This window comes from Hyaena hyaena, unplaced genomic scaffold (assembly GCF_003009895.1).
Source record: "Hyaena hyaena isolate Hyena2069 unplaced genomic scaffold, ASM300989v1 scaffold_1318, whole genome shotgun sequence".
NCBI classification, from domain to species: domain Eukaryota; kingdom Metazoa; phylum Chordata; class Mammalia; order Carnivora; family Hyaenidae; genus Hyaena; species Hyaena hyaena.
This window is the reverse complement of record NW_024081950.1, coordinates 63,011-79,038: the sequence shown is the minus strand read 5'-3', so window position 1 is coordinate 79,038 and position 16,028 is coordinate 63,011. Positions and strand designations below refer to the sequence as shown.

General features: G+C 35.6%; 1 pseudogene; it reads right to left on the bottom strand.

The window, feature by feature from the left end:
* Positions 1 to 259: 259 nt before the first annotated feature.
* Positions 260 to 750, bottom strand: LOC120225083 (annotated as a pseudogene).
* Positions 751 to 16,028: the final 15,278 nt, after the last annotated feature.

Sequence of the window (16,028 nt, the reverse complement as noted above, 5' to 3'; positions counted from 1 at the left end):
AAACAAGGGGCGCCCGGGTGGCGTAGTTGGTTAAGCGTCCGACTTTCGCTCGGGTCATGATCTCGCGGTTCGTGGGTTCGAGCCCCGCGTCGGGCCCTGTGCTGACTGCCAGCTCAGAGCCTGGAGCCTGTTTCAGTCTGTGACTCCCTCTCTCTCTGACCCTCCCCTGCTCACGCTGTCTCTCTCTCTCTCTCCTAGAAATAAATAAAACATTAAAAAAAATAAATAAATAAAACAAAAAAAATTAAACAAAAATTTATTACATTTGTCCACAGTCAGCAATGGTGATCTTCTTGCTGGTCTTGCCATTCCTGGATCCAAAGTGCTCCATGGTTTCCACAATGATCATGCTCTCTTTCACCTGGCCAAAGACCACACAATTGCCATCCAACTACTCAGTCTTGGCAGTGGAGATGAAAAACTGAGAACCATTTGGTTAGGTTGGGATTTATCATGGACAAGATGCCAGGACCCTTATGCTTCAGGACGAAATTCTTATCATCAAATTTCTACCCATAGATGGACTTGCTGCAAGTGCCATTATTATTTGAAGTCACCACTGTGGCACATAAATCCTGGAATAGTCCTATGAAAGCAGGAGACCTTATAACCAAATCCTTTCTCCTCAGTGTTAAGAGCATGAAAGTTTTCTGCTGTCTTTGGAACTTTGTCTGCACACAGCTTGAAGGAGACATGGCCCAAAGGCTCACTGATCACAGAGATGTTGAAGAACACACTGTGGTTGACCATGGATGGGTGGCAGCATCTACAAGGCCAAATCTGAAACTTTCATCAGAGGACTTAACTCATATCAGCTTTGTCTTCTGTAAGCTCCTTTGTCTTAATGTTTTCATATTTTTATGTTGTTTCTTTTGTTCTATATACAATATTTTTCCTTCGTGTTTAAATATTTGGAAGAAATTAACCATCTTTTAAATTTACTTTTATATTTTAAAAATTGTATCTATTATTTACCCAAAGAATACAAAACTACTGATTTTATAGTTTTTATAAATGTTTATAGCAGCATTATCAACAATAACCAAATTATGGAAAGAATCCAAATGTCCATCAACTGATGAATGGATAAATATGTGGTATACACACACACACACACACACACACACACACACACACTGGAATATTACTCAGCCATCAAAAAGAATGAAATCTTGCTGTTTGCAACAATGTGGATGGAGCTAGAGTGCATTTTACTATGTGACACAAGTCAGAGAAAGACAAATACCATATGATTTCACTCATATGTGGAATTTTAGAAACAAAATAAATGAACATAGGGTAGGGGAAAAAAGAGAAGGAAACAAATCATAAGAGACTCTTAACTATAGAGAGCAAACTGAGGGTTGTTGGAGGGAAGGTGAGTGGGAAATGGGCTAAAGAGGTGATGGGTATTAAGGAGGGTACTTGATGTGGTGAGCACTGGGTGTTGTATGTAAATGATGAATCACTAAATTCTACTCCTGAAACCAATATTATACTATAAGTAAACTATTAATTAAATAAATTTAAAAATAAATAAATTAATCAACCATTAAAACAATAACAAAAATAAAATAAAATAAAGTTGTACCTATATTTCTCTTATCAATGTTAAGTACAAAATGGTATTTCCTGATTTCTCCTCTTCTCCTGACACTATCCCTACTATAAATAGAGTAATCAATGTTTTACATAGCTAAATGTTCATAAGACTTATTTTTCAACTTGGAATTGTAAAAGTTTCAACCAGGACATGTTTGCTTCTGCTTACCTCATTTGTTTTGTATTATATTGACACTTTTCAGCTCAAAATTTTCTTCTAAACTTTGTTTTTTTATTTTACTTGGCCTATCCTTCACGTGATTGGAAAATTTGGTTTTCCTAGATCCATTCTTCATATTGTATTACATTCTGGAATAATTTTTTTAAAGTATTCTTTAAAAAAGATGACTCTGACCTCTAAACAGCATCAAACCCTCCAATATTATTTTCCACATCCCCTAGTGCTCAAAAAGCATTTTCTCAACCTTCACAAAATATGTAACTTATCTCTGATTTGGAATGTGTGTGGATAAAATGGAGCTAATTAAACCACCACAATAAACACTGACTATCATTTAGGTAGTTCCTAAATGGACTGAGCTGTGGTGTTTATAAGAATGAAGTTTTAAATATCATAAGCATGTCTTGTCTTTCTATCCTTTAATGTATGCCTATTTGGTGGAAGAACTCATTCTTTATGGTTGCCCTGAGCTTGATGTGTTGCCAGCAGAAATAAGGTCTGCAAGATTTTGTCTGCTTCAGCTTCATCTTGTTCTACTCCATAATCTTGTTAGAGTGAATTTCTTTCACTCTATCAGATATTCTGTCAGTTACAATAATTTTGATTTTAGGTAACAGAAAACACTGACTCAAACTAGCTCTAGTAATGAGGGAATTTACTAACTCAGAACTGGATGTCCAAAACAGGCTCTAGGTATAATAGAAATCAATATCTACTCAATTATTGTTATGAAGCCCTTGAATTCATTTCAGTTCTGTGCTAAGCTCTTTGCAGTTTGGCTTCATTTTAAGACTGGTTATCTTCTATGTAGCAAGATGATTACCAGTGGAAATAGGACTACAAGCCTTTTTTTTTTTTTTTTCCCACTACCAGCAGAAAAGAAAAGGAAAACATCTCCTTGAAACATGGACTAGATCTTTTTCTTTAAGTTTTACTGGGCTAAGTTAGATTAGGTGCTAATCTAAATTTGCTAGACAAATATCAATCTCCAAGGGAATGCCACACTCTGGTCAGCTTAAACCAATCAGATTCTCCTGAACATCCAGAGATAGGATTGAATATCTGACAAAATTGAAGTTACAAGCAGAGTAAGAAAGTGGTAAGTGGATGTTGAGGAGGAAATGAACAGTATCTACTATGAATGCTACTACCTTCTTTTTCTTTCTCAAATTCTGATCTTTACACAGTTTTTTCTGCCTGAAATACTCTTTGCCTCCCTCTATATATAACTTTTGTTTTCCCTCCAGCTCTCATCTTTCCCCCAAGATTTATTGAGATATAATTGATATCTAGCCCTATATAAGTTTAAGGTATACAACATAATGATTTGACTTACATATATTGTGAAATTATTACAAGTTTAGCTAACATCCACTGTCTCATACAGATATAAAATTTTGAAAAAGAAAAAAAAATTTTTCCTTGTGATGAGGACACAAGATCACTCTTAACAACTTTCAAATAGAACAAAGAGCAGTTTTAACTATAGTCATCACAGTGTATATTACAATGCCAGGGCTTATTTATCTTATATCTTTTGACCACCTTCATTGATTCCTCTTAAGCTCATTTCTGGTAATCACAAGTCTGATCTCTTTTTCTATGTTTGGTTTTTTCTTCTGTTTTTCAGATTCCACATATAAGTGAAGTCATACAGTACTTGTCCCTTTCTGTCTGATTTATTTCACTAAACATATTGTCCTCAAGGTCCATCCACATTGTCACATATAACAGGATTCCCTTCTTTTTTAAGTATGAATAATATCACATTGTGTATATGTACTACAACTTCTTTATCCATTCATCGACTGGTAAACACTTAGGGTGTTTTCATGTCTTGGTTATTATAAATAATGCTGGTATAAACATAAGGGTGCTGATATCTCTTTGATATAGTGTTTTCATTTCCTTTGTACATAATCCCAGAGGTGGACTTGCTGGATCATATGGTAACTCTATTTTTAATTATTTGAGGAATTTCTATACTGTTTTCCCAGAGTGGCTATACCAATATACACTTCCATCAACAGTACACGAGGGGTGTCTTTCCTCTATATCCTTGTCAACACTTGTTATCTCTTGTCCTTTTGATGATAGCTATTCTAACAGGCATGAGGTGATATCTCATTGTGGTTTTGATTTACATTTCCCTAATGGTTAGTGATGTTGAACACCTTTTAATGTGCCTGTTCGTTATTCGTATATCTTCTTTGGGAAAATGCCTATTCATGTCCTTGGTCCATTTTTAAATTAAATTATTTATTTTTTTAAACTTATCACCTATATGGTTTAGAACTTTTTTTCACATTCTGTACATTGTCTTTTTATTTTGTTGATCATTTCTTTTGCTGTGCAGAAGCTTTTTTGTTATACTCTCACTTGCTATTTTTTATTTTGTTACTTGTGCTTTACATGTCGTAGTAAAAAACTCATTGCCAAGTCCCATGTCAAAGGGCTGATTTCTTTTTCTTCTTCTAGTATTTTTATGGTTTATACTCTTATATTCAAGTCTTTAATTCATTTTGAGTTAATTTTTATGAGTGGTATAATGTAAGGATTTTGTTCTTTTATATATTAATATCTTATTTTCCCAACACAATCTACTGATGAGATTGATTTTTCTACATTAAGTATTCTTGACCCCTTTGTCAAATATTAGTTAACTGAGTTCTTGTCTTAAACATAATCCCCTGACCCATACAAACTATATTAGAGATGTTGGTGTCTATATAGATTTTGTAGATTAAATGCAATTTTGTGGATGAGGTAAGATTAACAAAACTCTAGTTTTAAAAATCGTAGTTCCTAGAACATACCTCAGGGTAGAGGCAAAATAGTACTGTATGTCCTCATAGGCTGTGTGGTACAATTGAATGATGCCTCCCTGACTAAGGTCAGGAACTCAGCAAACTACGGCTATCACCTCCTTTTGTAAGTAAAGTTTAATTTGAGCACAAGCATACTTATTTATGTAGGGCCTACAAAGCTAAAAATATTTACTATGTGTCACTTTGTAGGAAAAAAAATGCTATCCTTTGACTGGGAAAGCAGAGGCCTTGTCTTTAGACTTTGTCCTGGGGAGGGTTGCTATATCCAGGACAATGACTTGAGATTACCTACCTTCACTGTAAACTAAACAATAGAAACATAACAGGGATTTTTTTCCTCTTTCCCTTGTACTTGGTAAGCATGCAGGCAAGTAACCAGTCTTCATAAAGATTGTGAGAGAAAGTGAGTGAGTGAGACAGGAATGAAAAGAAATAACCATGATATTGACAAAGATGACCAGCTCACACTTGTTTGAGTCCTCATACCATGCTGTCATCAGCAGTTGTAAGTCATTGTAGAAAACTGGGAGAACTAGGTCTCTATATATCCATCTAAGTTCATGCTGTTTTATCTTCTGTTTTATGTAGTAGTCTGAATAGATGGGCTTCTATCTCTGTTGCCCTTAAACAAACTTAACATCCTTTAACTACACATGTGTACCCATCAATCATATTACTGGACTATAGTGTAACAGCAGATTTGTCCATCTATATTGATGTCTAAGGGTCTTAAGGGGGTGTAAGTTATGAAAATATTTACTTAGAAAGTTGTACCTGATTTCTTTTCCCAAATGATGAGCTTACTGAAGTCGAGGACTGGATCTTATACTACTTTCAGCTAGAAGCAGAATAAGTACTAGGTTGCTCAATAAGTGCTTGTGAGTGTGAAAAATAACAGAGTTTAGATGGGCAATCAAACAAGATTGAATACTTTGGTTAATTCACTGTTTTAAGGAGGGAGAAATTCAAAACACTTTCTACTTCTTATAGGTTTTTGTTCTAAAACAATGTAAGTGAAATAGTGATAAACCCAAAATAATTGAAACTAGAATGGTGTGTTTGCTGTTAAAAGCACACATAAGGACTATTATGGTAGATTATATCTTTGATCTGTAGGCATAGCCATATTCATAAAAGGCTCAGAGATTTAAACATACTTGAGCTACCTCAGACTAATAAGGAACTCTGCATTCTATTTTTTGCAAATGACTTTTTTTTTTTACAAAAAGTTAGAGCCTGTCACTATCAGAAAGCTCAAAGTCCAATTACTCAGAAAGATGCAGCCTTTTCATAAATCCAAAAATTCTTAGAACTGAAGGTAAATTGTGATTCCAGTCTACAAGGTTGGCTCATGAAAGGTAGTAAAACTAACATAATGCCAAAGATATGACTGAAATGGAGCTCTAGTATTACTTTGTTTCCCGACTCACTTGCAAAATACATAGAACTAAAAGATGAATGCAATCATTATTTCTTCCTACCATGTGTCAAACCTTACTCAAGGCACTACAAGTACAGTGTACAATAATACAAGCAACATCTATGCCCTGAGTGAGCTTTTATTCCATTGGGACAACACAGAAAAGTGATCAGACGCATTGCAACACAGTGATCATATAAGTGATAGGTTAGGTAAAGTACTGGGTACTCTTAGAGCACAGATGAAAACTATTGAAACCAGAATGAGGAATTAAACAACATCTTCCTGATAAACTATACTAATATTTATACAATGGGTTAAAGTTAAATCAGCAGGGAGGGAGAGGTGGTGAGAGTTGGTGAGAGTAGTGGTGAAGACTATCCCAAAGAAAAGAAACAAGTACAAAAGTGTGGCAGAAACAATTGTTGGGGGGAGGAATTGGAATTTTAGAAGAAATTGATGATTTTCTAGAAAATGTGTTTATCAAAAGTAATTCAAGAATAGCATGACTGGGGCGCCTGGGTGGCTTAGTAGGTTAAGCGTCCGACTTTCGCTTATGTCATGATCTCGTGGTTCGTGGGTTCGTGCCCCGCGTCGGTTTCTGTGCTGACTGCCAGCTCGGAGCCTGGAGCCTGTTTCAGTCTGTGACTCCCTCTCTCTTTGACCCTCCCCTGCTCACGCTGTCTCTCTCTCTCCTAGAAATAAATAAAACATTAAAAAAAATTTTTTTTAAATGAATAGCATGACTAACATGACATCAGGCTCAAAAGGTAAGAAGGGGTGACCTTATGAACAGTCTTGTTGATTGTGCTAAAGATTTTGAACGATGTTAACAACTTTAGAGCAATGAGAAGTCACAAAAGGAATTTGTTAAGGATATTCATATGATCAGATTTATGTTTTCTTAAAAATATTACCAATTGTATAGAAAACTAAGAGTAAAGATAGAGTAAAGGCAGGTTGCCCAGTTGGAATACAATCCACTTCTTTCCTTCCCCATGCTTTCATTTGTAGGGAGCATTATGAAGTGTAACAACTACTACCTATGATAAGTCAATAATTTATTTGATCCTTCCAATTAGTCAGGAAAGGCTAGTATGCTTCAATAAAAACAACAGCAGCAACAACAACAACAACAAAAAGCTCCATGTCTTAAAACAACAATTTGTTTTTTGCTTATGATACATTATTCATCTTGGGTCAGCTGATAGACTCTGCTTCATGTTGTCCTCATTTTAGGACTCAAGATGACAGAGAAGCCATACTCTAGAGTGTTACTCATTGCTGCAGAATTCACTTGGGATTACCTAAGTCAAATAGCAGACTAGCTACTAGAACTTCTACCTGGAAGTGATGATTATCAATTTTCACATCAAGAAATGAAGCCCTATAATATGATTGAAAAGAGAATAAAATTATTCCCAAAGACAATCTATGTAATGAGAAAAAGACATTTTCAAATCATGTATCTGATGAGTCCAGGATCCAGAATATGTAAGAACTCTTAAAACTCAAAAACAAAAAAGACAACTCAAGTTTTAAAGTGGGCTAAGGATTTTAATAGACATTTCTCCAAAAATATCTAGGAATAAACTTAACCAAAGAGATGTAAGACCTATACTCTGAAAATGATAAAACATTGTTGAAAGAAATTCAAGACAACACAAAGAAATGGAAAGACATTCCAAGCTTGTGTGTTGGAAGGACAAATGCTGAAATGTCTATAGTACCCAAAGCAATCTACATATTTAATCCAATCCCTATCAAAATACCAATAGTATTTTTTTTTTACAGAACTAGAACAATCTTAAAATTTGTATGAAATCACAAAAGTCTCTAAGTAATCAAAGCAATATTGAGAAAAGAGAAACAAAACTGGAGGTATCACAATGCCAGACTTCAAATTATATTACAAAGCTGTACTAATCAAAACAGTATGCTATTGGCATAAAAAAAGACACATAGATCAATGGAACAGAGCAAAAAACCCAGAAATAAACCTACAATTGTATGTTCAATTAAACCTTGACAAAGAAGGAAAGAATATCCAATCATAAAAAGATAGTCTTTTCAACAAATGGTGTTGGGAAAACTGGACAGTACATGTAAAAGAAAGAAACTAGGCCACTTTCTTATAGCATACACAAAATAAATTAAAAATTGATGAAAGGTCTAAATGTGAGATCTAAAACCATAAAAGTCCTAGAAGAGAACACAGGCAGTAACCCCTTTGACATCAGCTGTAGTAACTTTTTTCTAGATATGTCTCTTGAGGCAAGGGAAACTTAAGCAAAAATAAGCTATTGGGATTTCATCAAAATGAAAAGCTTCTGAGTAGTGAAGGAAACCACTAACAAAACCTAAAGGCAACTTTCAGAATTGGAGAAGATATTTGCAAATGACATATCAGATAAAAGGTTAATATTCAAAATATATAAAGAACTCATACAACTCAACACCCCTCCAATAATCCAATTTAAAATGAGCAGAAGACATGAAAAGACATTTCTCCAAAGAAGACATCCAGATGGCCAACAGACACATGAAAATGTGCTCAACATCATTCATCATCAGGGAAATGCAAATCAAAATTGCAATGAGATATCCCCTCACACCTATCATAATGGCTACAATCAAAACCACAAGAAACAACAAATGTTGGTGAGGATGTGGAGAAGTAAGAACCCTCGTTCACTGTTGGTGAGAATGCAAACTCATCCTGCCACTCTGGAAAAGAGTAAGGAGGATCCTCAAAAAGTTAAAAATAGAACTACCCTATGACCCAACAATTGTACTACTGAGTACTTACCATAAAAATGCAAAAACACTAATTCAAAAGGATACATGCACCCTGATGTTTATAGCATCATTATTTACAATAGCCAAATTATGGAAGCAGCCCAAGGGTCTATCAATAGGTGAATAAAGAAAAAAAACTGGTGTATATATATGCAATGGAATAGTATTCCACCATGGAAAGGAATGAAATCTTTCCATTTCCAACATGGATGAAGATCTGGAGTATAATGTTAAGCAAAATAAGTCAGTCAGAGAAAGATGGATACCATAAGATTTCATTCCTGTATGGAATTTAAGAAACAAAACAAACTAGCAAAGGAAAAAAAGAGAGGCAGACAGACTATGAAACAGAGTCTTAACTATGGAGAACAAACATAGTTATCACAGGGGAGGTAGAGAGGGATGGGTGAAATAAATGATGGGAATTAAACAGTACAGTTATCATGATGAGCCCTGAGTAATGTATAGAGTTGTTGAGTCACTGAATTGTACATCTGAAACTAATATAATACTGTATGCTAACTCTACTGGAATTAAAATTAAAAACTTAATTTAAAAAATAGACATTTTCCCAAAAAGGCTATATAAATGTCCAACAAAAACATTAAAATATGCTCAATGTCATTCATTAGTCATTAAGAAATCCAAATCAAAATCATGAGATAGGAGCTCACACACACTAAGAGGGCTAGAATCTAAAAACAAAAACAAAAATGGAAAATAATCAGTGTTAATGAGGATATGGATAAACTGGAAACCTCATACATTACTAATAAGAATGTAAAATGGTTCAGCTGCTGTGGTTCCTCAAAAAGTTAAACATAATAAACTATTTGTTAAAAAATAAATAAATAAATAAAATAAAATAAAAAAGTTAAACATAGAATTACATCACCTAGCAATTGCACTATTAGGTTTACACTCCAAAGAATTGAAAACAAGTACTCAAATACATGCATATACACATTCATAGGAGCACCCATGATAAATATATTCTGATATATAAATATAATGGAATATTATTTAGCCATAAAAAGAAATGAAATACTGATTAATGTTACAATGTGGATGAATCTTGAAAACTTGTTATGTGAAAGAAGCCAAAAAGAAAAGGATACATATTGTATTATTCAAATTATATGAAATATCCAGAACAAGTAACCATAAGAGATAAAAAGCAATTGGTTCTGCCAGGAGCTGGAACATGGGGTAATGCGGAATAATGGTTTAATGGATACAGGATTTCTTTGAGATGATGAAAATATTTTCAAACTAGATAGAGGTTGTGGTTAAACAACACTGGAATGTACTAAATGCCACTGAATTATTCATTTTAAAATGATTAATTTTATGTTACATGAATTTCACCTTAATGAAAAATTATTTATAAGAAATAATGACTACCACAGCTCTCTCTAAAAATCTGTCATGAAGGAGCTTGTGGAATGTTTTTAAACACTTATTTAATATTAGAATTTTAGAATTCTAGAAACTTTAGAATAAAATGTGACTCTTAAGGAGTTGGGTTTTTTTTTAATTTTTAAAGTTTTTATTAAATTTCATTTATATGGAAACCAACTTGACAATAAACTATTAAAAATTTAAAAAAATAAATAAATTTTATTTAGTTAACATACTGTGTAATATTAGTTTCAGGTGTACAATTTAGTGATTCAACATTTCCATACAATACCCAGTGTTCATCAGAAGTGCACTCCTTAATCTTCATCATCTATTTGGCCCATCCTCCCACCCACTTCCCCTCTGGTAACCACCAGTTTGTTCTCTATAGTTAAGAATCTGTTTCTTGGTTTGCCTCTATCTCTCTCTCTCTTTTTTCCCTTGTTCATTTGTTTTGGTTCTTAAACTCCACGTATGAATGAATTATGTGCTATTTGTCTTTCTCTGCCTTATTTGGGGACTGTTTTTTTTAAATATAATTTTATATAATTATAATCACTATCTTCCTTTGTAGTTCTTTTGCCTCCTATAACAACATCCGATATCTTTCTACACAATTGTATGTTTCAAAATTTTTTCCATAAAGATCATAATCAACAAGAAACTTTGACCAAATATCCACTCCATAAAGATCATTAGGTATTCTCTTGTTTGTATGTATAGAGATCAGGCATAGTTGCCATCTGAAAATGTAAACACCAAAGTTAGTGGAGCATCAGCTATAATTCATCAGGAAGAACTCACTTTTCATAGGGGCCAAAATAATCAGAGTTCTCAGATCTGGCTCAAAGTTTTTGTTCTGGGGTTTTATTTTTATTTTTTTAATTTTTTTAAATGTTTTATTTACTTCTGAGAGACAGAGAGAGACAGCATGAGCAGGGGAGGGTCAGAGAGAGAGGGAGACGCAGAATCTGAAACAGGCTTCAGGCTCTGAGCTAGCTGTTAGCACAGAGCTCGATGCAGGACTCGAACCCACAAACCGTGAGATCATGACCTGAGCCGAAGTCAGATGCCCAACCGACTGAGCCACCCAGGTGCCCCTGTTCTGGGGTTTTAAATGACATATTGGCCAGCCATGAAAAAAAAAATCCATCAAAGCAGCTAAGAAATAAACAAGGTTAGGATATTTACTAAGGAAAGGAAACAGGCCATTTCAGGCTGCAGAGAACTCATGCTATTCAGACCTTAATATATCTGCTAATTAAGAGCATATTGGTAAAAGTCTAATAATATAAGGTAACTTGGGACTGCTCTTTCTACCCAGAGATGGTATGGTCAAGTCATGAAATTAATATTTTTTAATTTGCAAAATAAAATGAAAGATATTTAAATTGTTACAGCAGGTCACGAAAAATTGTCTAATAATTCCCCAAACAGTGTCTGTCCATTGTAATCTGACTGGACACAGCTGACAATAGTATTTTCTATATCAGACTTCTCTATCTCAGCAAGCAATACACAGAGAATCATTCAAATGATATGGCCTTGCAATACCTGCCCTTTCATCTCTGACCAACCTAATGCAAAGCATTATGGATGATCAGGAGCAATGGATCCAAAAGATGTAGATAAAGCAATAGGTGATAATTTCTTTTTAGTGCAGGACACTAAAGACATGAAGATAAATGGGTATATGTTATGATATAAGAAAAAGAAGGAAGTGAAAAGAGACACAAAAGGCTGATCCTAAGAAATTTTTGAAAATTTGAAAATTTTTAAATGGGGTTCAAAATCCTGTTTCCATTCATTACTAGATGTATAAACTTATATAGTTACTTTACCATTCTGTGCTTCAATTTCTTCATCTGTAAAATAGAGATCATAATAGTACCTACCTCATCAGTTTGTTATGTGAAATAAGTGAAGTCCATTCATGTGAAATGCTTAAAGTAGAGTTTCTCAAACTTTTGTGTACATCAGAATCACCTAGAGGGGCTTGTTAAAACAGAGTTCTGGCTCTTACCTCCCAAGTTTCTGATTCAGTAGGTCTGGGTAAGGACTTGGGACTGGGTACTTCTAACAAGTTCCCAGATGATTCTTATGCCACTGGCATGGGGAACCACACTTTGCAAACCACTACATTGCAGTAAGTTAGGAATTACTATTTTATAAAATTATAACAACTATAATTTATTAAGCATTTACTGTATGCCAGGCATTGTGGAAATTACTTTATGTGTATTGCCTCGCTTAAACATCATCACAACTCTCTGAAGAAAGTGCTGTGACCTGTACCTGATCACAGATGAAGAATGAACACCCACAAAGGTTGGGGAAATTGGCTAAGTTCTCATAGCTTGTAAGTGGCAAAAATGCAATTTAACTGTCTGACTCCAGAGATTATGCAGGTGACTACTTGAATCTGTTACTGCCTTCCATCTCAGTAGTGCCTTGACCTTGCCCTAGGTATTTTTGCGCTCTTCTCTTTGGCACCAAAGAACCACTTTCCTTGTCAGGCTGCATTAAACCTTTAAAAATGTCTTTATTGTTCCCCATTGTCTCCACCTTTATCTTCTCCACATGATAACCCCAATCAGGGAGCACTTGCCTAGTGATCACAGCCTATAGGATAGCGTGTATATCCCCTCTCCTCTCTAACAGAAAGGATTCCTATTTTTTATTTTTCATCAATACCTAAGATGTAATTTTTAGAAATCCTTCCTTGATCACCTCTTTCTCTCCCTTGATCTTTCTCTTTCTCTGTCTTGCTCTCCCTTAACCCAAAAGAATTGATCACACTCTCCTAAGAATGTAGTACAGTGGCTAAGAGCACAGGACTGGGCTTGATTTCTAAACTTTCCTTGCTCCTTAGTATCTGGATGGCCTTGAACAAGTTATTTAACATCTCTGGGTCTCAGTTTATTCATCTCTAAAATGGAAATAATAATAGTGCCTACCCCAAGATTGTTGTGAGAAGTGAATGAATTTATCCATATAAAATACTGAACACAGTTTAGAGGACATATACTGCAATATTTTAAAAGCACTCAAAACATTAGCTATTATTTTTTCAGGCTATCTTTATAATATTGTCCATATCTAAAGTCTATACCCAACATATCACCTTACCACATTGTATTATAAATGTCTGTTTCCTTACCTGTTGGGAGCCATTCTGAGCCCACTAGTCGAGAAAACTCCTGGTGAGGTCAAAGCAAGTTTGCACGGTCTCTTGCCAATCAGATGACGACTGATATCCACCCCACTCAATGATTTCTGCTTGAGCACCAACCCCCAAAGGTACCTTGTTGATCAATATCGGGAGTGACTTGTCCTCTTATTCCAGCCCTGGTATGATGATTGCCCCTTGTGAAGGAACTTATTGTGGGAACTTCATCTTTTGATTATGGGAACAGACATAGTGTCTCCAGCAGGTCCTGTTTCCCTCCATACTTTCACTTGAGCTATGAACAGGCTCATGACCCTTACTCATAAAAGATTGACCTTTACATGTACAATTCTGTTTCTACCATTGCGTTCATCCAAGATGTTCATACAGCTCAACATGTAAATCAACTAACCAAAAGTGTCTCTCATGCCCTAGCTATTCAAGAAATCATAAAACTAGACACAAAGGTAAATGCACTCGATGAGGCTATTCTATGTATTGGAAATGAGCTAAACTCTTTAAAGGTATGGCTGGCTCTCCAGTGCTATAAAGCATATAACTGGAAAATCAAGTCTTGCCTGGAGACAGAGCCTAACTTAGAGAGAAGGAACAGATAAGAGCAGAACATAAGTTACCACATATACCTTTGCTAATTGATGATGTATAGCAGCCCCTTCCCTAAGGCCTAGGTTCCACAAACACCTTCCCTTACCCTGACAGCTGTGATGAGGATGGATAAGAGTATCTACAAACCTATGACTTAATCTTAGTGTTATTAAAATGTGAACACCCTGTTATTTTCTTAGTTACTCAACCTCACTATAATTGGAGCAGTTCTGCAAGAATACTCTGTAAAACCTGTTTCTGTACATTTTCCAAAATATCTTATCACAGAGAACTATCCATTGTAAAAATTCCATTTTCTGATGTCATGTTAAAGTTTGACCTATAAATAAAGACACCAAAACCGACAGGGCAGAGATGCCTGCCTGGTGACCAGAAAGATTCTCGGGGCTCTCTCACTCCCTCCCTCGCTGGCACCATCCATCCTTCAGGGACCCCTGGACCCGGCCAGAGCTGGACTCTGGCACTTACCCATGTCCTTTGATGGTCTAGGAGCTCCCTGAGGAGCTCTTTGCCCCTGCAATCTCTATATCAGTCATTCTATATCAAAGTGTGGTCCCTTGCTTATAACCCATTGCTTCAGTTTGTGGTCTAGGTCATGGGCCTGACCACACTGAGACTCTATTCCTTTGACTCTAGGTCATACACTTCAATCAACTCCCTTAGCACAGTGTGATTTTCTAGGGACCCTGTAATGGGGAAGTACTTTTTTCTTCTTTTTAAATTATTTATACTAGTGATTCTCATAGGGTGGTCCTGGGGACATAGATCAGAAACTCTGGGAAGGGGGCTCAGCAATCTGTTTTTATAAGCTCTGGGCTGAAGTTTGAGAACCACTGCTCTATGCCTGGCTTACAAAATGTCTCATTTCCTGGGGTGCCTGGGTGGCTCAGTTGATTAAGCATCTGACTTCGACTCAGGTCATGATTTCACGGTTCTGGGTTCAAGCCCCGCGTCGGGCTCTGTGCTAACAGCCAGTTCAGAGCCTGGAGCCTCTTTCAGATTCTGTCACTCCCTCTCTCTCTCTGACCCTCCCCTGCTTATGCTGTCTCTCTCTCAAAAATAAATTTAAAAACAACATTAAAAAAAAAAAGAAAGAAATGTCTCATTTCCTAAGGGCCTATTTACTCTCTATTTGTTTTTTTTCCCCCTAGGCCTATTGTTTTTGAGATTTTTTTAGGGTTCTGCTCTAGTAAAATCACAGTGAAATAGACATTTATTTGATTTAGAGTTCATATCAAGGTTATAAGAAGAAGAAAATATGGATCTCAATGTTGTATTAATATTCTTAAACTCACTGAGTGTTGATAAAGATGAAATTTTATAAGACCATTCTGTTCCTAGGAGGAAAGTATCATTTTTGACCATCCTTCTCGCAATTAATAAAGCATCAAAAGATTTAAGGAAAACAAGCCTCTCTCAACAGAAGCAACAACAACAAAAACCCTTTCTTTTTTTTTTTTCAGTTTCTTAAATACATTTATTTATTTTTTAAAATTTATTTATTTATTTATTTTTTACAAATAGTTTATTGTCAGCTTGGTTTCCATTTAACACCCAGTGCTCATCCCCACAAGTGCCTTCCTCCATGCCCATTACCCCCTCCCCCCCACATCCATCAGTCCTCAGTTTTTGTCAGCATTCAAGAGTCTCTCATGGTTTGCTCTCTCCCTTTCCCCCACCATTCCTCCCCTTCTTCTCCCCCATGGTCCTCAGTTAAGTTCCTCCTAATCCTCCTATACGTGCAAACATATCATATTTGTCCTTCTCTGCCTGACTTATTTCGCTCAGCATAACACCCTCAAGGTCCATCCATGCCGCTACACATGGCCAGATTTCATTGTTTCTCATTGCCATGTAGTATTCCATGGTATAGATAAACCACATCTTCTTGATACATTCGTCTGTTGATGGACACTTAGGCTTTTTCCATGTTTTAGCTATTGTGGAGAGTGCTGCTATGAACCTTGGGGTACATGTGCTCCTATGCATCAGTATTTCTGT